The following is a 22,654-nucleotide window of genomic DNA, read 5'->3' as shown; positions in this document are numbered from 1 at the left end:
TAGGAGAGCCCAGGGAGGCACTGGTTGGAGTTCTGGGCTTGTGAAATCAGACTATAGAAGAACTTAGGGCTTTATCTGCTATGGATGGTAAAGACTGAGTCAATTCATTGGGCTCACCCTGACCTTAACTTCCTGTAAAACTGACCATTGTATCTGAACCTGAAAAAGTATTGACATGCCTATATTTTACAAAGCTGAACCAATTCTAGGGCCAGGCAGCATCATACAGGAGTCCCACTGAAATGTTGTAAGGGTCCTTCCATCCCTTGCCGGGGAGGCATGACCTAAAATCTAAGATCAAACCAGACCCTATGACTAAATGAAAAAGGCTGACAGTACCAAGTGTTAACCACAATGTAGAGCAAATGGGACACCCATTTGTAGGGATACAAAATAGCCCAGTCACTTTGGAAAAGTTTAGTAATTTCTTATAAAGTGTATACTTGCTGTGAAAACAATTTTAAAAAGAAAATATTTATTTATCTGAGAGAGGGAGACAGAGCACATGAGCATGAGGGCGGGGCAGAGGGAGAGGGAGAGAGAGAATGTCAAGCAGAAGGCTGACTGAGTGCAGCGTCCTACATGGGGCTCGATCCAATGACGCTGAGACCTGAGCCAAAACTAAGAGTCAGGCGTTCGGATGACTGCACCACCCAGGTGCCCCAAACAATTCTATTTTTAGACATTAGCCCGAGAGAAATGAGGATACATGTTTACACATAGGCTTATGCATGAAAGTTCATAGCAGTTTTATTTAAAGCAGTCAAAAACTAGGGGCAACCCCAACTTCCATTAACAGATGAGTGTAGAAACAGATTATGATATATCCATTCAATGGAATACTCTTCAGTGTTAAAATGGAATGAACTGATGTATACAGCTGGATTAATTTCAAAACATTGTACTAAATGAAAGAACCCAGACATGAAAGGCTATGTGATTGCATTTATTAAATTCTGGGGAAATGAATATAATTTCCAGTGCCAGAAAATACATCAGTGGTTACCTGGAGCTGGAGTGGGGAGAGTGACACTCGACTAGGAAGGGGCTTGGGGAACTTTTGGGGGTGATGGGAAAGTCCCTTCTCTTGATTGTGGTGGTGATTGTATGTGAAAACTCATCAAAATGTACATTCAAAATAGGAGGAAATTTTATTTTAAAAATGGAGTCTGTGTCTCATTGTTCTGGGAGATGAATTATAATATTGAGATGGAAAGACAGCATTAAAATTCTTAGTATCTGCCCTTCATTTCACTGAGGCAGAGGATAAGAGAGGTTGAGACTTGCCAAAAACCTTATTTGGTTTCCTAACTCATGATACAGTCTTCTTTCCAATACATCAATCTGGATTCTCCATCAGAAAGTAAAAATGAAATACCCCCCAAATGCTAGCATGTTCTAGAAATGGAGGACTTTGCACTGCAAAGTTCAGCATGGAGGCTCAAATGTGGGCATCTCCACCTATCTGGAAAAGTCACATCCCGAGGTCTTCTCTCCCCTTCTCTCTTTCCACCGCCTAATCTTCCAAATCCACAAGACTGACCTCATAGGTAAAACCTCCTGAGGTCACCCCAAAAACTACTCTATCTTCTGAAACCCGTCAGTAGGTGCACATGTGATAAGTGACCGCAGCAGAGTATCTCGATTTGCGGTTTAGTTTTTATCACTATTTTAACTTCTATGTTGTTGTATCTTGTTTCACCAACTACACTGCCAGTTTCTATACAACCAGGGCTGTGTGTTATGAGGGATTTCATATTCTTCACATGTGGGCACACAGTAGGTCCAATGGATACTTCTTGAATAAATGAAATATTTTTCAAGGACAGTATCTATACCCAGTGTTCTGGATGCTGAAAAAGGTGCTCACTTAAGCAGCACATATACTAAAATTGGATGCTGAAAAAGATACAGGAGAACGGGATATCTGGTCCCTGTCACCAAGGAGCTCAAGTACCAAGTGTCTGGAAGCCAGGTTTCAAAGGGAGAGACAATGTTGAAAGCACTAGGAGTGGTTCTCGATCCTGGCTGCACAGGAATCACTTGGGAAGTTTTAGAATATATAGACACCTGGGTCTCACTTGTAACTATTCTGATATAATGGTCTGAAGGGGGACCTGGGTGTTCAGAGTTTTGCACATATCCTTAGATGATTCAAATATGTAGCTGAGGAAAAAGAAGTTATAACCTGCTCTCTAAATCCCGCTCATTAGCAAAAATGAGACTGGGTCCCAGGAGCCTTCTCCAACTGGGGCTGGGGTATCAGAAGGGAGTCAACTTTGCCTCCTTAAGTTTCAAAAGGAAACTTCACGACATCCTCTCCCAACATTCGCTCCACCAGCTGCTCTATTAGCATTTCCAAGAGAAGACAGAGAGCTCCAGAATGTTCATTAAAGGCTTTGGCAAACTTCAACAGACAAGATTAGAATTTGACAAGAACTCATTCCTTTGTATGGCAAAGAAGAAAAACAGCTGATATTTACAGCCTTGGGAAGCTGCTCCTTTAAGAGAAGTACAGTATCAGGGCTTGTTCATGAGTTAGATGTGCCTTTCTACTCCATGCCCTTGAGAAGATTGTTCCAGGAGACTCAAACCCTGTCCCTTCTACTGTAGTACCGCATTATCATTTGCCATTATAGAAGGACCTAAAGACCCAGCCAAAGTCAGACTCATCACCCCAATACCTACAGAAGGAACCAGGGATTGATTGGTAGACTCCTCTCTGGAGTTCTTCTAAACTCAGATGTCTTTCTTGGGGATCTGGACTATGTTCTAGCATTCTTCGCTCCAGTTGTCTCAGCCTTCCAAGGCTGTTTCTCAAGGCGCACATTACAGTCACCTGCGTGACTTATTAAAAATAACATTTTTGAGACTCACCCCAAATCCTCTGGCTGAGAGATATTTTGGTGGGAGGCCTGGAATCTGCATTTTCAATAAACTCTCAAGATGATTCTTTGCCTTCTTAGGTGTGATGAGCACCGATATAAAAGAGTGAGCACTGTACTTGGAGTCAGAAGGACTGAATGTGAGTTCCTGACTCTACCACTTACTGCCAGGGCCAGTCATCTGAAGCTCCATAAGAAAGGGCTAATTGTACTGTGAGGGGTAAATGAGATACATGTGAAAATGCTGCCCACAGTGGGCCTTGCATACGTGTTAGATGAACCTAAAGATGCCCCTGCTGATTTATTTATCCTTAACCTTTTATTATGCAAAGTTTCAAATACGTACAAATGTAGAGAATCTATAGCATAAGGAATCCTCAAGTCCTCATTAATCAGTTTCAGTAATGATCAACTCATGACCAATCCTGTGTCATCTAAACTTCCTGCTTACCTACTCCTTGAGTAGATTTTAAGTAAATCCCAAATGTTTTATGATTTCATCCATACATTTTGCAATATGTATGCTTTAAAAAATTATCACATCTAAGACCTTGGCAGTATTCTCTTAAGATCATCAAATGTCTTTCAGTGTTCAAAGTTATCTGATTCTTACACATACGTGCACACTCGTGGACACATGAGATAATTGGTTGACATTTCACACACACACATACATATATGAATTTCTATTGGTTGACATATCTCTTATTTCTTATTGATATAAACGTTCCTCCTCCATCTCTTTTTTTCTTGTAATTTTTAATGGTTTTGTAACAGAAAAAATGATCTTCTATAGCCTTGGTTCTCAAATTGTGATCTAGATTGAATGGGAATTTGTTAGGAATGCAAAATCTCAGGTCCTGCCCCAAACCTACAGAATCAGAATTATCTGGCCCCCTAAAGTTCTCCAGATGATTTCCATGCAGGTTAAGTTTAAGAGACATTGTTGATTGCATCCCCCTGGGTCCTTAAGCATGGTCCTCTCTTTTCTACAGTTAATGTAATTTGTGGTTAAACCTAAAGATTTGATCAGAGTCAGGGCTTATATCTTTCCCTCTTCCCTTTTCTTCTTTTTCTCTTCCTTCCTCCTTCCTTTCTTTTTCTTTCTCTTTCTTTCTTTCTTTCTTTCTTTCTTTCTTTCTTTCTTTCTTTCTTCTTTTTTTTTTGTAGACTACTTCATAGGTAGGGCTGTTAACCCTCTGCATTAGATCACATCTGTTCTGTACTCTATCTTACCTCTCCATGCAACACTTAGAAAATGGATCAGTCAGTATTTGCAGGTTGAAAAGTAAATTTCTTGCCTAATATCATTCTGTATTATTCTAGCTGCTTTTAGCACAATTTCTACATACTTCCTTAATTATTCCACTTTGAAATTAAATTTTCATCTGAAACAAACATGAGCTTATGACTTGAGAAACTGGAATATTAACATCCATTAAATTCTTATGATCTTCTAAGAGATTCATGTCTACTTGCTTGAGCCGCATAGACAGGAGCATTGGTTACCTTTATGGAGTCATTTAGGGTGAACTTGGAAAGGACCCCTACCTAAGAACCCCACTGGCTCACCATACTGCTGAAACCTCACCAGCTGGGATTTGTTCCTTTGGGTTTAAGGCATCAGTTCTCCCATTAATTAGGTTTAAAGTGAAAATGCTCTGAGGGTAACAGATACCCATTTTCAGTCACCAGCATCCCACTGGCTGTATTAGTTCCTTAGGGTGGCTGTAAAAGATTAGCACCAACCTGATGGCTCAGAACAACAGAAATTTATTCTCTTTAGCTCTGGAGGCTGTAAGTCTGAAATCAAAGTCTCAGCAGGACTGTGCTCTCTCTGAAGGCTTGAGGAAAGAATACTTCCTTGCCTATCTCAGCTCTGGTAGCCCTAGGCATTCCTTGGCTTGTGATAGCATCGCTCCAGTCTCTGCTTCCCTCTCTTTACATGGCTTCTTCTGTATGTCTCCATGTGTATCTTCTCCTCTTCTAATAAGGATACTAGTTGTAGGATTTAGGGTCTACTCTAAATCCAGGATGATTTTTTCCTGAGATTCTTAACTCATTACATCTGCAAAGACTGTATTTCCAAATAAGGTCACATTCTGAGGTTCTGGGTGAGCATGAACTTGGGGACGAGAGGACAACCATTTAGCCCACTACATTGGCAATTTATTTCAGGGCCAGGTTGATGAAGAAAGGTGTGGGGGAGGTTGAGGAGCGATCTGGGGCACAGTTAACTGTCCAGCCAAAGCCCCATATATGGAGTTTGCCCAACACAAGGGCCCCAGTGGACTAGAGGGATAGAGCAATGCCAAAGGGGGAGAGGGACCCACAAAGGAAGGGCAGAAGGCCCTGAGATTATCTGCACTGACTTGTGCCCATAACAAGGCATATCATCATCTTTTTTCACTTTACTCATCCTGAGTCAAGATGCAGTTTTTCACAAACTCCATATTCTGAATATTCTGATGATTGCTGTCCAGTTAATGCACAACTCACTGCCTGATAGGTCCTGGGGCATCACTTGAATACTATTCTTAATTTAATAATAGCTACTGGCTTTCATTTTGCAACATCTTAAGATCATGTCCATTAAAAAGTTCTCTTTTTCTTTTTCTCTCTCCTCCCTGCTCTGTGCCACTTCTTTCATAATCAGCAGTGGGGAAGTGTGCTTGCTGTTTGAGAATGCAAAACTCTTTGTTCTCTGCTGTCCAAGCAGCTGTAGCTTCATGATCATCAGGAAGCGAACTTCTCAGCTTGGTCAAGAATTTGAAATGTTGATGACATCACCAACCTCTGTTTCTTTGACTTGACTTTTCTTTCTTTGAATAACTTCCTTAGCTTATTCCATTTGTCACATTAGTTGAGTACTTGTTGTATGCAGTTTACCATGGAGATTCAAAGATGATCACAGCAGAGTTCTGATCTACAAGTATCTCACAACCCCCCAACCTGTCCTGAGAGATGAGCCAGGGACAGAGCCACGTATCTATAAACCCAAATATGCATGTAAGAAAAGATGATCATATTTAAGGCTTGGAAAGAAACTTTCCCCACCCCATCTTCCTTGATGTTTTTGGACCATAGCATCCCTCCCAGACCCCAAAGTCCCTCCATTCTGGAGACGGGTTGAAGTACAAGGAGGCAAGTCTATCTTTTCTGCCTCTTAATCTCCCTGAGAGAAAGATCTGCACATTGTTAATAATAACTAATATTTAGTAAATGCTTACTACACATGAGATACTGCTCTCAGCATGTCATCTGCATGACTTAAATGATCCTTACTTCATTTCCATTATCAGGTAAGGAAACTGAGGCATGAAGAGATATGCTATGCCCCAAGTTCACACAGCTAGAGAGTGAACCCACATGCCATTTTCTCTTAGAAATCAGGGCTTTGGGCAGCCTGGGTGGCTCAGCAGTTTAGCACCGCCTTCAGCCTAGGGCATGATCCTAGAGACCCGGGATCCAGTCCCACATCAGGCTCCCTGCATGGAGCCTGCTTCTCCCTCTGCCTGTGTCTCTGCCTCTGTGTGTGTGTGTGTGTGTGTGTGTGTCTCATGAATGGATAAATTTTTTAAAAAAAGAAATCAACAGGCTTTGCCTGTTTGCTCTAGTGTTGGCTGGTTTCACTCAGCCCCATAAAAGCCCTTGAGTGAGAAGATAACCCACCTTTTATAAATAAAGGTAAACTTGTCTGAGGTCCAGAGGGAGCTCTCTCAAAACAGAAGAAGAGGCTCTGAAGACCTTATACCAAGCCTCTTATAAAGGGCAGATAACTAGGGGCCAAGTGTGAGCCACCTGTACGCACATTGTTGATTCCCACTCTCCCAGTACCACCTTACTCAGGTCTCATGATCACACACGAATGGTGTGGTCATGGCTGGTCAAGAAGAGAAAAGAGCGTTGAGGATAAGGCCTGTGGTACATCCCCATTTAGGGGTGGGAATGGAAATGTAAGTAAAGGAAAGGAAAAATGTTGGGAGCAAGACAGAGCCCTGTCCTGGAGACCTGGAGAGGGGAGTGGTTCAGAAAGGAGGATGTGATCATGGGTCATCTAAAGGCAAAGAAAGCAAGGAAGACTGAGGAACAGGCACTGGCCCTGGTTGTTAGGGCCCTTGGAACCTTCAGGAAGTCTGACTGATTAAAGTGTTGTGGGTGAGTCTGACTGTGGTGGGATTGAGGGGCAGACGGTGAATGGTGGCAGAGAAAGATCTAAAGATTTTCTGCTTCTTTTGGAAGACAGAATAAAAGGAAGAAGAGAAAGATCTTGGGAGCTTGGTGGAGGGGCTAGGTGAGATAAGGCATGGTCTGAGAATGATTTGTGTAGATGTATCATGGGGCTAAATAGTGGAATGTAGGCCTGGAGGCGGCAGGGAACAGGAAATGTCTGGAATGCCCAATAATAGGCCAATACAGCAAGGCACATCCATATGCTGGCATATTTTGCAGCTGTGAAAAATTACATTTTTGAAAGATATTTAACAACATGAAAGGTATTTAACATGAAAAGTCTTCCAATAAAATAATATAGGGAAAAGAAGGATGAAAAATGACGTTATGCTTATAAGCATCCTAATAAAGAAATATTTTCATATTCCAATTTTCAAAAAATCTGTGTTATGATTCCAATTTCCTTGAAGATGTGTGGGTATTTGCACTGGCAGGAAACACACCAGAATGCATGTGACTTTTAAAAATTATTTTCTGTATGTTCCAAATTTTCTAAAAACAAACATGTGTTCCTTTTACGATAATTAAAAGGAGTACAGATGGCTGGTAGCTTTGGCTAAACTATTCATATTATTGTGCCTCTTACTCTGTTATCTCACTGTCTGGGAACAGAGAGGAAGTGGCTTCCCCAAGGTGAGATATGGGAAGCAATGGGACATTATGTGTTGGTCAACACACTGTGTCCCTGCAGTGGGGCTAGGTGATGGGGTGGGAGGAAATGAGGAGCAAGCAAAGGGCTTTCACATCTGGCTAGAGAAAGGAAGAAGCACACAAGAAGGAAACAAGCTCTGGTGACATGGCTTTGCCTTTTCAGGGAAGGGGTCCACTCATGAGGGCTGGAGTTAGTAGAGAAGTGGGACCTTGGAGAGGGAAAAAGCCATAGTGATGTGTCCATTGCTTTGGGCAGGAATCATTGGCTCGCACAGGGAAGCCTGTGTGCTGGGCTGCAGAAGGGAAGACTCCATTCAGCTGTAAGTGGAGGAGCCACCAAGGGCCTGGCACCTGCTGGAACTGTCCGGTACTGCTTTCCTCAGCCTGATGGTTCACACAGGGCAGTGACCTGCTAGAGAATGGGGAGTGGGGGCCCTGGAGGGTGGGCTGCTTCTCTGGCCCAATTCTTCCCATCACTTCTGCTCTTCATTGACTCTGGAGGAAAGACAGTGCCTGAGAGGTGACAAGAGAAGGAGCATAGCTCAGGTGGTACAAGGGGAAAAGGAAGGGAGCGGAGGGCTGGGGGATTAGCTGTCAGACAGACTTCATCTCTAATAAACTAGTGGGGATAGCAGGTGTCCTGTGTCATTTGTAGGCATATGAGTCACATGGGAGTTCTACGTCTACCTTCTCTTTCAGTCTTTGACTTGCGTGTTCCCCACCACAGAAACAACTTTTCTTCCCTGCTTTTCTATCCATTCTTTCCTGACCCTACCCACCCTGGAATTGGGCCTGTTTCCTCAATTTTCTACCACTCTGGACTGCTATGGGCAGGGAACTCGGGAAGAATGGCCATGCTTGGTCTCTATCAGCATCTCTGCTAAGAGTTGATGAAGAGGGCAGATCTTGTAAGCATGTCTTTTGGATCAAAAAGGCAATGATAAGTCAACATGGCTAGGCTCTACTAACCAGTTATCCAATCAAATACTAATCTAGATATTGCTATGATGGTATTTTGTGGAAATGGTGGCTGACATCTACAATCACTTGCCTTAAGTAAAGGAGTTTCCCCTTGATAGGATGGTGGGCCTCATCCAAGCAGTCAAAGGCCGTAAGAGAAAACCCGTGGTTCCTTAAAGAAGAAATTCTACCTTAAGACTGTGGCATCAACTCCTGTGTGAGTTGTCAGCCTTGCCAGTCTGCCTTACAAATTTTAGACCTGAGAGCCTAACCGTCACAATGGCATGAACCAGTTCCTTAAAATAAATCTTCCTATCCATCTATTATCCATCATCTATCTATCTATCTATCTGTCTGTCTATCTATCTATCTCTCATCTTTCTCTCTCTGATTCTCTCTCTCTCTCTCTTTCACCTTTGTGCCTGTCTGTGCATGCCCATAGGCACTCTCTTTCCTATTGGTTCTCTCTCTCTAGAGAGCCCAGACTGATACAGCCTCCCATTGGTCAAAATTACACGGAAGCCAGCTGGCAAAGGAGCCTGATAAGTTTGCAGCTTTCTGTGACTCTCTGCAGAATAGGAGAAGGCCAGGAAATGAATGTGATTAGTCCAGTCTCTTGCCCGAAATGGCATTCCGAATTCTTCTGTTCAATATTTTCCTGGAATGCTCCTTTCTTCTATAGTTCCCAGATGTTTGCACAGCAAAGAAGCTAGCATTTCTTGAGTATTTACTATGCACCACACCCTGTGCTAAGTAATTTACATATATTATCTCATTTAATCCCCTTGACTATCCAGTGAGGCAGATACTATTATTATCTGTTGTGCAAATGAGGGAACTAAGAAGTAAAGGCACTGAGCATTTAAATAACATGCACAAGATCACACAATATTCCAGCCTGCTGGCTCCTTCCTTTCAAACCAAGGAGTAGAGTTAGAAGATCATCCGTCTGTGCATCCCACAATCCTGGGTTTGAATCTAGGGTCTACTATTTATTATCTTTGTAACATTGAGCAAAGCCATGAACCTTGCTCAGATTTCATTTACTCTTCCATAAAATGGGGTGTGAGACAGGGTTGAAAGGATCAGAGGAGGTCATGTCTAAGCTAATACTCCACCCACAGAGTGCAACGCACACCTAAGCATCTTCACTCACTGTTCTACCCTTTTTTCTCCACTCAAAGGAGTTACCCTATGTCTTTCTCATTTTACTTAACCACATTCTGTTCCCATTTGTATTGTCATTCACCCCGCATATGCCACCTGATGTTGTCCAGCTTGACACCCAAACATGGTGCTGTCTTGGGCATGCCACCATCAGCCAGTCTGAGGGCTGGAAGGAAGCAGGGAGTGATTTGCTATTGTCTAGTGCTCATACAGTAAAAAAATGCAGGTTGGGAGCTTCCCTAACCAGGATTATAGCATTTTCCAGAAGCACTGAATTTATCTCCAGCAGGCTCTTACTGGCTCCTTTCATTGAATAAAGGGTTTGTCTCTACCTCCTCCTAGCCCTGTAAACCTGTGTTCACAGCTAGCTGCTTTCTTGCACACAGTGCATGGATCACGCACTAAAACATGGCCTTTTGGTTTCTTTTCTCCAAGTATTGATCACTGTTCTGAATTTTCTATTCCAGCTTTGTCCTGCTATGATTTATTTTTAAAACAGGAGGCAGGCCATTCCTTCTCAAGCTTCTCTTCCTTTCTTTTGTTGTTTTTCATTTTTGCCTACCTACTAAGAAGAGAAAAATAGTCATAGGATCTTAGGATATTAGGGAAATAATCCAGGCCTGTATTTCTCAAACTGGAGGATACATACCTCTGGGGGATCTGTGGCCATGTATCAGGGTATAGTTTTTAAAATACAAATTAAGTGTGGAACAGCTTTCTGGTGCATCATTTCACCCAAAGATTCAGCAGAGAATATTTTCGTGTTAAAACAAACTAAGATTTATTATGGAGTTGATTGCAAAATCCACATGAATTTTTAGGTTAAAACTTAAGCCCTTACCTCAAGGGCTTCACGTGGAGGGAGGACAGAGTAGAGCACACCAGCTGTTAACACCTGCAGCTCCCAGGATGCTTATGACGGGCTTATTATTCCAGGCTGGAAATCGAAGGTTTTTTCTTTTCATTTTTTTTAAGATTTAAAAAAAATTTTTAGAGATGGCAGGAGGAGCAGAGGGAGAGGGACAAGCGGACTCCATGCTGAGCACAGGGCCCTACACAGGGCTTGATCCCACTACCCTGAGACCATGACTGAGCCAAAATCAAGTCAGATGATTAACCAACTGAGCCATGCAGGTGCCCCTTGAAGGCTTTTTCTGAGCAGAAATTAAAAGGCCCAGAGAAAAAAATTCCCTTTAATAACATTTGGGAAGTCCACTTCCCAAATAAAGAGGCAAGGTTCCCACCTATGATTTCTGCCACACTTTTAAAGATGAATGAAGAACCCAGGATCATTGGAGTCTTGGATGTGGCGTATCAGCACTGAGCTTCATCTCTGCCTCCTTTAAATTTGTGTCTCTGTACTCTAGAACCTGGCAAGCTAACATCGACCTTCCTCAGACCTCCTTGAGGCCAGAGTGTGAGAAGAGATTTGGTTCCACCAATAAGAAGCACTTGAATAATTTGGGAGAATGGAAGGGAGATAGAGACCATCTTCCTGATGCTTTGGGATATTTTTCTGCTGGCAAACAGGTTATAGAGGAGTCCTGCAGTAGCCCTCCCAGGGCGCCTTTCCAGCTTTGTGGCAAGTGAGTAACTATTGAGCTCTTATAACTTATGGTAGTTTCCCAATTCTTGGATTGCATCACTGGTAAAGTGTTCTTAAGTGTAGCCCTTCTCATGGAAGCCTACTGGCTCCCTGTCTCTCTGTATGGCAAAGTAGTAGCCCTTCCACTGATTTTGAAAGAATTCAGTTCCCTGTATTAAATTTCTTTCTTCTTTAATATGTAGACTGATTTCAGTTTTATGGCCTGCTGCTAACCCTTGAGCAATACAGTAGTAATTGGACTGTAGCTAAGACTGCTAGCTTTTTACTAATATCTATTGTCTTTAATTCTGAAGCTCCAGAGTTTTAGCTGAATATGTGGCTAGCTAGTAAGACTTTTTAAAGTCTCACTTGCAACAAGATGTGACCATGTGACTAAGTCTGGGCCAGTAGGGTGTGATGTGTGCCTCTTCCAGGTCATGCACACAAAAGGAAGGTGCAAGTACTCTCTTCCTCTTTTCCCCTTTCTCTCTGGGTGGGGCGCAGGTGGGAGTTTAGGCAGCCAACCTGGACCCTGAGACGAAAGGCATATTTTGAGGATGCCAAAGTCACATAAGCCAGATAGCCTATGTCTGGACAAGTATGTGACAGGAAAATAAAATTTTATATTGAATTTGGGGCTTGAGAGAACTCTGTTACAGCAGCTAAGACACAAATTTAACATGTATAACCCATCATTCTGGGAAAAAATCCAATAGGAAAGACAAAGATACAGTTAAAAGGAATTTAGAAAAGAGAGACAATGCATGGAACAGAAGAAAACTTTATAAAAACAACAATAACCCATAGTTAATATTCTCAGGAGAAGATGAAAATATGTCACATCCAGAGAAAAGGAAAAGCGTGTAGTACTTAAAAAAAAGAATGTTCAGAAATTTTAAAAATCAAATAACGAAAAATTTTTAAAGCAGGAGATAGATTAGAAAACAAGGTAAGGAAATCTTCCAGAAAGAACAAAAGTCAAATAGAAGGAAAAATGGGAGTGAAATCATCAGAAAATTAGGGAATCATTTTAATGGGTGTAAGATCTTACTAACAGGAATTATTGTGAATGAAAACTAAAACTAGAAGAGGTAAAATCATGGGAAACACAAAAGAACTTCTGTCCATGGTAGCATGTGAGTTTCCAAATGGAAAGGATGGAGTAAGGGCTCATTACAACGAAACAAACCAGTCTCCAAACACCTGGCAGCAAGAGATCCTAGGGCGTTCAGGAGGAAGAACACGCTCACACATAAAGCATCAGGCATCAGAATGATATCAGACTCCTCAAAAGCCACTCAAGAAGCCAGAAGGTGCTGGGACAATGCCATCAAAATTCCAAAGGAAAGTGATTTTCTGTTTAGAGTTTTCTGTCTAGCCAAAAATTTGCCTATTCCAGGGGAAACTATGTTCAGACAGGCAAGATAGGAAATAACCTTCCATTCATCTTTTAGACGAAAGCTATTGAAGTGTCATCCTCCCCAGTGAAGGAATAAGCCAAGAAAGAAAGGACATGAGATCTAGGAGACTAGAAATATGGGAGGGGCTGTGAGGAGCTGTTGAACTGGTTCTCCCCAGAACTCATATGTTGAAGTCCTCAACCACATCTGCAAACAGAGGTAGTGCAGATGTAATTAGTTGCTATGCAGAGGAGTGTGGACCCCTACCCCAGTCTGACTGATGTCCTTATATAAAGAACTCCATGTAATGATGGGAGCCGTGCTGCCACAAGCCAAGAACTATCAGAAGAAGGAGAGAGAGCTGGAAAAGATCCTTCCTCAGTGCTTTCAAAGGGCGCACAGCCCTGCCAATGCCCTCCTGTCAGCCACCTAACCTCCAAACTGTGAGCCAATAAATTTCCATTGTTGAAGCCCCTCAGTCAGGGGTGCTTTGTTATGGCCGCCCAAGCAAACTGATATGGGGGCAGGAGAAAACTGATGGATAATGGGAGGAGTGGCCCCAGAATGACAGTGGAGTAGCAGACCTATCTGGAGTGGGAAGTAGGAGGCTCCAGAAATGGTGTATTCAGGAGGAAAGTCACATTTGCATATTATTGATTCTGTTTTCCCAAGTGGAAAGTAACAAGGGAAAAGACAGCTCTGCTGGTGACTTTAGGAAGAACTAGGGATGGTACACAGAAAAACAAACTGAGCAGAACCAAAATCAAAAACAAAGAAAGGCAACAACAACTCTTGAGTCCAAGATACACACAAAAAGACATATAATTATAGTACACTACATGGCCTGGCAATAAGCAGTAGCTACCTGAACTCTTGGGCTATTGAATTCACCAAAAATGATGGCGTAGTCATACTGCAAGGATGGAAATGTGGTCAGGGTTTGGCAAATGAGAACTAAATTGTCTTAGCCCATAATAAAAACCAACAAACAATATAAAAAATCAATAAAATCAAGAAGTGCAGCATAAGCATATTATTTGAAGGTAAATAACTGAAGAAGCAGCTAAAAGAGTTAAAAAAAAAAAAAAAGGCAGCCCAGAGAGCAGGACTTGGGGATGGGAAGGATTAGGGTCAGGGCCCACTAGTTTTGGATAGAAGTCTTTTAGCACTCTTTAAAGTCTTTGGCTGTCTCACTTTGAAAAAAAAAAAAACTTTTTGAAACACAATTTTCCCTTTTCTTTTTCTTTATCAAGAGGGGAGGCAGAGGTAGAGGTGGATGTGCCTCACTTATCATGCTTAGGCCCTTGGTGGCAGTTGTCATACCCAATAGCCATCTCTTTAGTTCCATTTCACGTGTTACCATCGCACAAGGCGATTTTTTGTGCCTTGTTCTACTTCATTCAATTTGTTATGACATGGATGGTTTGCACTATTAAAATTTTATCATCTAGGCTATAGAGAAATGGGTAATCTGAAGACCATTTAGTTCCCTTCTGGAACTTTCTATCTGTTTCTCTCTCGATTTTGAGAAAATGGCAAGCATTGGGCAAACAGATCCTGCTTTTGATGCTGCACAAACCCAGTCTCAGTTACAGTATCCATATAAAACTGGGATTTTTGAAGAGATGGACGAGCAAACTGCTGAGTACTTGCTGGTTGGCCGTTTGTGGTGGAGGAGGTGGGTTGGGGTGAAGCTCCCCTGTGCCAGCCTCCTAAGGGTGCAGCCCATCTGCAGAAGCATCCACCCATCCATCCATGCAACAAACACTTATGAAGCACCACCGCACAAACACAGGGGGCACAAAACAAATGTTTGTCAAATAAAACTGCGTGGCAAGAAACGTTGAATCATTGAGGCGATGGAGCACAGAGGAGGAGAGCATGGCAGGGACTGGATCCCCTGCCATGTCGTGTGAGAGCTGCCAGGGTTTTGACCCCTGCCCTGAACCAGAGCAAGCTGGCTTGTCACTGAGTCCGTCACGTGGGGCAGAAGCAAATGCCTTGCTGAGGTCCCAGGTCGATTACATCTATTGCTTGCACCTTATCTACATGGCCTGTCACTCTATCATAGAAGGAAATTAAATTGGTCCGACTTGATTTACTCTTTACACGGCTATGTCCATAAGCTCCCCAGGCCTTGCCCCCTTCTGGCTGACTGCACATTGATTGCTTGATGATTTGTTCTAGCATCTTCCCTGGGAGCCAGGTTAAGTTTATCGGGCTGTAAGGAAATGTGGTCATCTTTTTCTGCCTCTTAAATGACGGGCATCATGTTTGTTCGTTGTGACGCTCCCAAGGTAACACCTTTCTCTGGGGAACACTCAGAATAATTGCTGGTTCCTCCCCAGTGGTCCCTGCCAATTCCCCACGTCCACTCCATTGAACGTCATGAGTCCCCGTGACTTCTGTTTCAGGCAGCGTCTTGCAAAGGATGCTCTGCTGTATTCCGGGTATGCGGCCCGGGCACGTCACATGTGGTGGGACTCGGGGCCTGGAAAACAAACCCAGGGGCTGAAGACAAAGGAAGCCTACGGGACTCATCAGCCAGGGGTGGGGCTGTGGATCAGAAAGCCTGAGAATTATTGGGAACCGGTCCCACCAGAGACAAAACGTCTGCTGTGGTTACTCTGAGTGTAACCCACAGACCTCACATCACAGTAGAACAGTTTTTGGTAAAGACAGAGGTAAAAGAGACGCATGAAAACCTCTGCTATTTTGTTACCTGCTTGCCCCTGTGGGCCCTAGGGAATGGTATTTTCCTGGGTTTTTCGTTTGTGTAATGTAAGTGAAGAAGACTTCTGGTAAAATTTCATAAAAGCCTGTCTGGCCTTTCTGCGCCTGTGCCTGCGTGGTCCGGCCTCGTCCCTGTTCCTCGGTGGTCTGGCCTTTCCTCCCTTCCTCCCTCCTTCCTCCTTCTGCTCCCACCTCCCTGCCTTGGGGGCCAGGAACACAGCACCTTCTTGCTACACATCCCCTTCTTGCCACATCCCAGTGTCCTTCTGGATTCCCCTGAGCCAATTAGTTGAAGGACGTTTATTTTATTCCCCTCTTTTGTCACCTATTTGATTTTTTTCCTCTATTACATAGTGAGAAACTTCCTATGAATTCCTTCAATTTATAGAAATCTGCTTTGTGAGGCTTCTCTCTGGGTGTCTTCTCCTTTCTTCTCCATGACCAACTTGTCGTTGGGATCACAGAGTTTTGTGCCTAGATCTAAATCTTGAATCCTTCCCCTTCAAGGAAATGAATCAAGATAAAGTAAATTGCTCGTAACATCATTAGAATTTAGTGAGTCTTGTTCTAGCTTATTCTGTGGATATTTTAATGTAGAAAAGATTTTTGCTCCGAACGTACACACACACACACAGACCCCAAGATGCCAACCTTGGGGGGGTCTCATTTCCCACATCAGCCCCTAGACTTATAGTTTAACTATATGCTTCACTATCGTTAAAGGAAATGGTTTAGATTTTTTCCCACGAAGGAACCAAGAAATTCCAACCATAGCCTAAAATTTTCTTCCAGCTTTATTTCTTTCCAATATTCTCACCTCCCCATCCCTCTTACATGCAATGTCCCCCACTTCTCCTCTTCTAGCTGATCCTGGACAGATGAAACCACCTGTAAGCACTGAGGCATGATAAAAGCCTCGCTTGCCCCGCCCCAACCCCCCCGCCACTGCTCCCTCTACCTGGTCTTCCTCACTAGTGCCATCCTCTTGAAAAACACCTAGTCTTCAGAAGGCTATGTGCCACATTTAACTCAGCAAACTACTATCATGCCCTAGAAATCATTTATTAGGACTCTGAAAAATTAGGACATGAGGCAAGTAAATTTTGATGATTCAAGAAGAAAATTGCCATCTGATGTGCCACTTGGGAAGGTAAGGTCAGGGTGGAGAGAGGTATCAGGGGGTGAGTCAGGGGTCCTTGAAGCTCCAAAACAGGGAGCAGGAGAGTGAGGAATCAAGAGGGTAAGGGAGCAGATATGCTCTGCCAGTAACACTCCCAGTTTCTCCATAAAAAATATAAAAGAGAGATGAGGAAGGCCCATTTGGTGATTTGACCCAAGCCACACCAACATAGGGTAGTGGGTAGACATCTTCCTGAAATGGCTTTAGGTTCATTGTTAAATTATTGAAGGGATAGGATGCCAACCCCTTTACTGGGAAGATGGAGAACCTTTCCAGAAGGCACCAACGTGGGGAAATCTGTTCTTGCACTCAGCTCAAGTTCTGACCTTGTTTCCAGTCAATTGCTAGTGTCAATAATGATTCCTCCCTAAGGCGGCCGGCTTTCCAGGGGTGCTCCTCCATTTTAGTAGTTTGCAAAGGGAAATTAAAGTAAAATTGAATTCTGCTCACCTTCCTTCCTCCCACCCCAGACCAAGTCAATGCTGTGCAGGTGGCTCAGTGACACTCAACTTTGGCTGCACATTATAATCACTTGGGGAGCCTTTAAAACTGCCACCCCAAACCAAGGAAATCAGAGCCTCCAAGCATGGGGCCATACCACTGAAGTTATGGAGCTGCCCAGGGACTGCAATGTGCAGCCAAAGCTGAGAATCGCTGAGTTGCTGGTCTATATTTTTGGGCAACCCATCCTAAGTGGGGCCTGGATGCCTACCAGGTATCCTTCTTCCTCTCACCACAGGGCATTGGCTCTATTGCTTCATTCTGGTGGCTGCTGATCTTTTTGTGTTCATGTCATGCTTAGGAACCCTGAGATTTGTGGCAGCACACTTGGAGTGACTCAAAGACCCAGAGTAACACTGACCAGCTGGCAATTAGCACAGCCAGCTGGCACCTGTTATTTCGGTGTCTCTATAAGTGGCTATAAATGCTATTGGGTGAGTTGTCATTCCCCACTGGGCCGGAATGTCTTGGCTCTGTCTGAGCCCTTGTACACTCTCAAGGCAAATTCTTCCTTGCTCCTGCGAACACTCCTTTCTTTGGCATCAGCCCAACGTTATGCTATGCTTCTTACCTATTCCTCTTGACAAGTGTTACCCAGTTGTACCCTATGGGATTAGAGCCACTCATATTCCACATGAAAAGGCACCAAAGTAGCATCCTAGTGGTACACTTTGATCAAAATCTAGCACTTGAAGAGGCTTGAAAAATGAGCTACAACACAGGAGTTGAGACCCCACCCCCCACCCAAGTCTAATCAGTGAAATCAGAATCTTTCCCTATCTCTGGCCCAGTTCTTCCGTTTAGGCTAGATGGGTACTTCCTGGCTCCTGACTCCTGCAGGCTCTGGCTCCCTCCACCCTGCTGGGTGGTCCCATCCCATGAGGAGGTGTGCAGTAGGTTTTCTGTCTGAACAGGAAACTACCCCTCCCCAGAGCTTTCCTTGTCACTGTCTACTCCCTGCTCCACTGCCTCCTGGCCTGATTTTTGATGCCTGGCCCCACCTTGTCCCTTGCTTGCCTGGCTTTTCTTCCTGTGCACCCACTCCCACCCTGATCAGCAGCCTGCAGTCTTCCAGACTCCTCCTCCCTGGGCCTGGATCCTGCCTGCTGCCCTTGGGCTCGACTTGCCTCTCCTGACCTCACTCCCAAGAGCCCGCCACCACCTTCAGACCCCCTGTGAGAATGAGCTATCCCCAGCCAATGGTCGACTCAGAACCCTGCTTTGTTCTACCATCTGTCTTGTGAGGTGATCATGTTGGTCCCTCTGACCCAGAAGCCATTCTCTACCTTCACCCTGATGGCCTCTTTTGCTTCCTTCTCCTGGCCTTGCTTTCTCTTTATAACCAATCATTGCACTTCCCTCTTCCATCTGACACTGGACATGATGGGTAGAATGATCTCCAGTGGTAGTGTCAGCAGAGACCCTTCAGTCCTGACTTCTGCCTCACTGCCAAGGACTGGAGTCCCACATCGGGGCAAGGTTGTGCTCAAGCCTGAGATAAAGACCTGGAAATCAAATTTCTCAGAGCACTCCAGGTTTTTACTTTTCTCATGGTTCATGGCTGATTTCTATTAAGAAATCCCAAGCCCAGGACAAACCAAGAGGCTGACTGAAGAGAGTGAGGAGCTCAGCCACAAGGAAAGGCACAGGTCCCAGCAGCTGTGTCCTTTCTTTCTGATGCTGCGCCTGAGGTCACCAACCTGGTAGCCCCAGGACTGAAGGAACGTAACCATCTCCTGAGACCTGCACCTGGCCATGGGTCCATAGTGTTGACCAAGAGGCAAACATTCATCCCCTTCTATGGCTACCTCAGGCCCCGTGAAGCAAGGAGGAAAAAAAGATGTCTCCCCTGGGCTGTCACAAGGAACCCAGGTACGAAGTTAGCTCCTTGAAAGGATGCTCAGTTTCTTCTTTTACAGCTTTGCTGGGGCCCTGTGAGAGTATTTTGACCAAAACAGCTAGGCTTTTGAGAAGGGAAGAGGAAAACTGCTCTGTGTCCTGCATAATAGCCCTTTCTTCTCTTAGCTCCTACTATCTCCTCTGTAGGCTAAATAATCCCAGCTTCTTGTGGAGAAGGTGAATGAGGCAAAGACAGAAATCATTGGAATGTTGGCACTAGTAAGAGCATCTGGGCCAAGACAGTGATCTAGAAGGCAACCCCAACCAAGTGGTACCATCCGCCTGGAGAGCCAGTCAGGAGGCTGCCACGTGGACTGATCACAGAGAGTGCAGTCATCCATTACCGATGTCCGCCGTAGGTGCAAGAATGGAATCAGGTGCTCTATATCTACTTGCTCTGACCTAGCCCAACAATTTCATTTCCAGAGAGATGAGATGATTTGCCAGAAGTTACAAAATTAGTTAGTATAACTGGTCATTGATCCGATATTACTGACCTCCAGCTCGTTGCCTGCAGGCAGTGATTTTCCATGGTATGCCATGAGGTGAAGTGCCCATATGGTTAAGTGCCCATGTGGTAGACATTTCTTGTGGGAACTGGGCATTCCTATGAAGCCTCACTATCCCCATGGCTCTGGGTTCTCTGTGGGGAGATTCTCAGAAAAGCCAACCATCTTCCTCCCTCTCTCCCTTTCTTCCTCTCTTTCTACCATTTGAGGCAGTATTTGTCTTTCTCTGTTTGGCTTCTTTCACTGAACATAATGCCCTCAGGGTCCACCCACGTTGTCCCAAATCGATAGGATTGCCTTCCTTTTCATAGCTGAATAATATTCCATGGCATATATACCACATCGTCTTTATCCGTTCTTCCACTGACAGACACTTAGGTTGTTTCCATGGCTTGGCTACGGTGAATAATGCAGCAGTGAACATGGGAGTGCAGACATCTCTTCAGTATCCTGGTTTCATTTTCTCTGGATATATACCCAGAAGTAGATCATACGGTAGCTCTATTTTTAATTTTTTGAAGAACCTTCACACTGTTTTGCATATGGCTGCACCAATTTGCATTCCTACCAGCAGTGCCCAAGGGTTCTCTTTTCTCCACATCCTTCCAATCCTTGGTATCACCTGTTTGTTTCCATGATAGCCCGTGATCCTCATCTCCTCATATTCATGCCCTGTCCCCTCGTGTGTGGGCTGGATTTGGTGACTTGCTTCTAAAGAAGAGAATGCAGCGGAGTTGATAGGATGTCACTTCTGAAATTGGGATACAAAAAACTCGGGCTTCTGTTTTGCGTACTCCCTCGCTTGCTTTGAGAGAAGCCAGCCGCTGTGTTACGAGTTGCCCTGTGAAGAGGCTCTGGTGACAGGGAACGGTGGGGGCCTCTGACCAACAGCCGGGAAGAAATTAAGCCCTTCAGTCCAATAGCCTACAAAGAATTGCATTTTTCCAAGAACTACATCAGCGAGCTTAGAAGTGGGCCCTCTCTGGGGCAGGCCTTTGGATGAGACTATGGTCCCAGCTGATTTTTGACTGTGGCCTCGTGAGACACCTGGGCCAGAGGCATCTAGCTAACTGTGCCAGAATTCTGACCCACAAAAACTCACAGATAATAATTGTTTGTTATTTTAAGCTGCTTAGCTTTGTGTTAATTTGTTACACGGCAATAGAAAGTAAGACACTTATGTAATGATATTTTAGTAATTACTTTGTAAAAAAACATCCTAGGGACAAGTCTGTCGACAAATTTAGCCCTAATTCCTTAGCCTCTATTCCCTTTCTCCCACCTAGGGCTTTCTCCCTGATGTTGTTAAACTAGTTAAATTCAGACATCTGGGTTCTGGTCCCCAATCTGCCACAGAATCTCCTCCCACTGTAAGCCTCAGTTTCCCCTTCCTGGTGAAGGTAGGGTAGGCCACAACCCCCAAGGATTTGCTTGGCCCCTATTTGCATCCATCCTCCCTGCTCCATGGAAGGACTCCTTTCAGGGGTGAGTTCTATGCCTCATCACCTTGCATTTCTTCTTCTTTTCTCCCTTTCCCCCTCACTCTAGATGTACTGATGAAGTCTGCATTCTGGAGAAAATGAGCAAAGCGAAATGAAGTAGAGATGAAGCTCAGTCTTGACCCATGGAATGCAGAGGTACCAGTTAGCTTTAGTATCAGATTTGTTCTACTCTCTTCAGCCACTAAAAAAATAGGAATAAGAATTTTCTAAAAACACAGCTGCAACCAAACTACCACGCTCTGCCTCAAACCTCTCCTGAAATTCCCAAATCTGGAGAAATCTGTGCTTGTGGCCTTGTCTCTGGGTAAAATATGGTCCTGCGTAAGAAAGTGGGGCCAAGAAGAACTCCTCAAAGCCTCCAGACTTTGAGTTCTCTGGCCTTTGGGGTCTCGGCTGGCCAGGCCTAATGAAGGATTAAATGTGCCAGGAATGCGTCTGTAGTCACTAATGGAGTTACACACGCTGAGGGAAAAGAGAAGAAATGAATACCTCAAGCTTCCATTCTGCAATCCCAGAGCAGGGATATGCTCAGGAGCCCAGTTAAATGTGACAAAAAGTGCTGAGGGCTGTAAGCCCTCCAGAGATGGGGAAGCAGGTGATTTCCCCTCCAGAGTGGCCCATTGCATAAACCCTAAGACAATCCCACGACAAACATAAAATGGTATATTTCGAGGATAATTAAACACTAAATGTTCACCAGGACAGAGATCTAAGCAGGAAGTCATGGGATTATGATCCTTGCAGAAAACTGATGTCATAGCGGGCCCACTTTTTGCTGTAGCTCCTCGGATGGTTTGGACTTCAGGGATGCTGCCGAAGCCAGCCAGTTAGTGTCTGATTCCTCCCGTGATGACAGTCCCTTATCTCTAAGCAAGTTCCTTACCTCCCTGTGAAGTTGCAATAACAATAGAGCAAGAAGAAGAACAGCTGGAGAATATATTCGTATATATAAAATCTTATTTAAAGTTTGAGCATCTATGGAGGGTGCCTGGGTGGCTCAGTGGTTGAGCATCTGCCTTTGGCTCAGGTCATGATCCCGGGGTCCTGGGATCGAGTCCCGCATCAGGCTCCCCGCAGGGAGACTCCCCACAGAGTCTGCCTGTGTCTCTGCCTCTTTTTCTGTGTCTCTCATGAATAAATAAAATCTTCTAAAAAAGAGTATAAATTTCAGCCTATGGGTAGGCATAATTAAGTCCATGTAGGAGATGAGAACATTGAACTCTAGCAATATTAAGTCATCTCCAAAGACATAGCTATTAAGCAGCAGACTCGGGATTCAAGCACAGTCTGTGTGACCCAAGCCTGTGTTCTTTGCTCTGTACAATGAACTGCATGGCTTCTAGGTACTTCCCCTCACCTGCATCCTCCTGCCTGATCTGGTGGTTGCCAGATGCTCTGCACCAGCATTATCGCTCTTGGCAATCCCATTCAGCCATGAGAGAGATGAGT

The sequence above is a fragment of the Nyctereutes procyonoides genome, unplaced genomic scaffold (assembly GCF_905146905.1).
Source record: "Nyctereutes procyonoides isolate TBG_1078 unplaced genomic scaffold, NYPRO_anot_genome, whole genome shotgun sequence".
NCBI classification, from domain to species: Eukaryota; Metazoa; Chordata; class Mammalia; order Carnivora; family Canidae; genus Nyctereutes; species Nyctereutes procyonoides.
The sequence above is the reverse complement of the archived record's forward strand: the minus strand, read 5'-3'. Positions refer to the sequence as shown.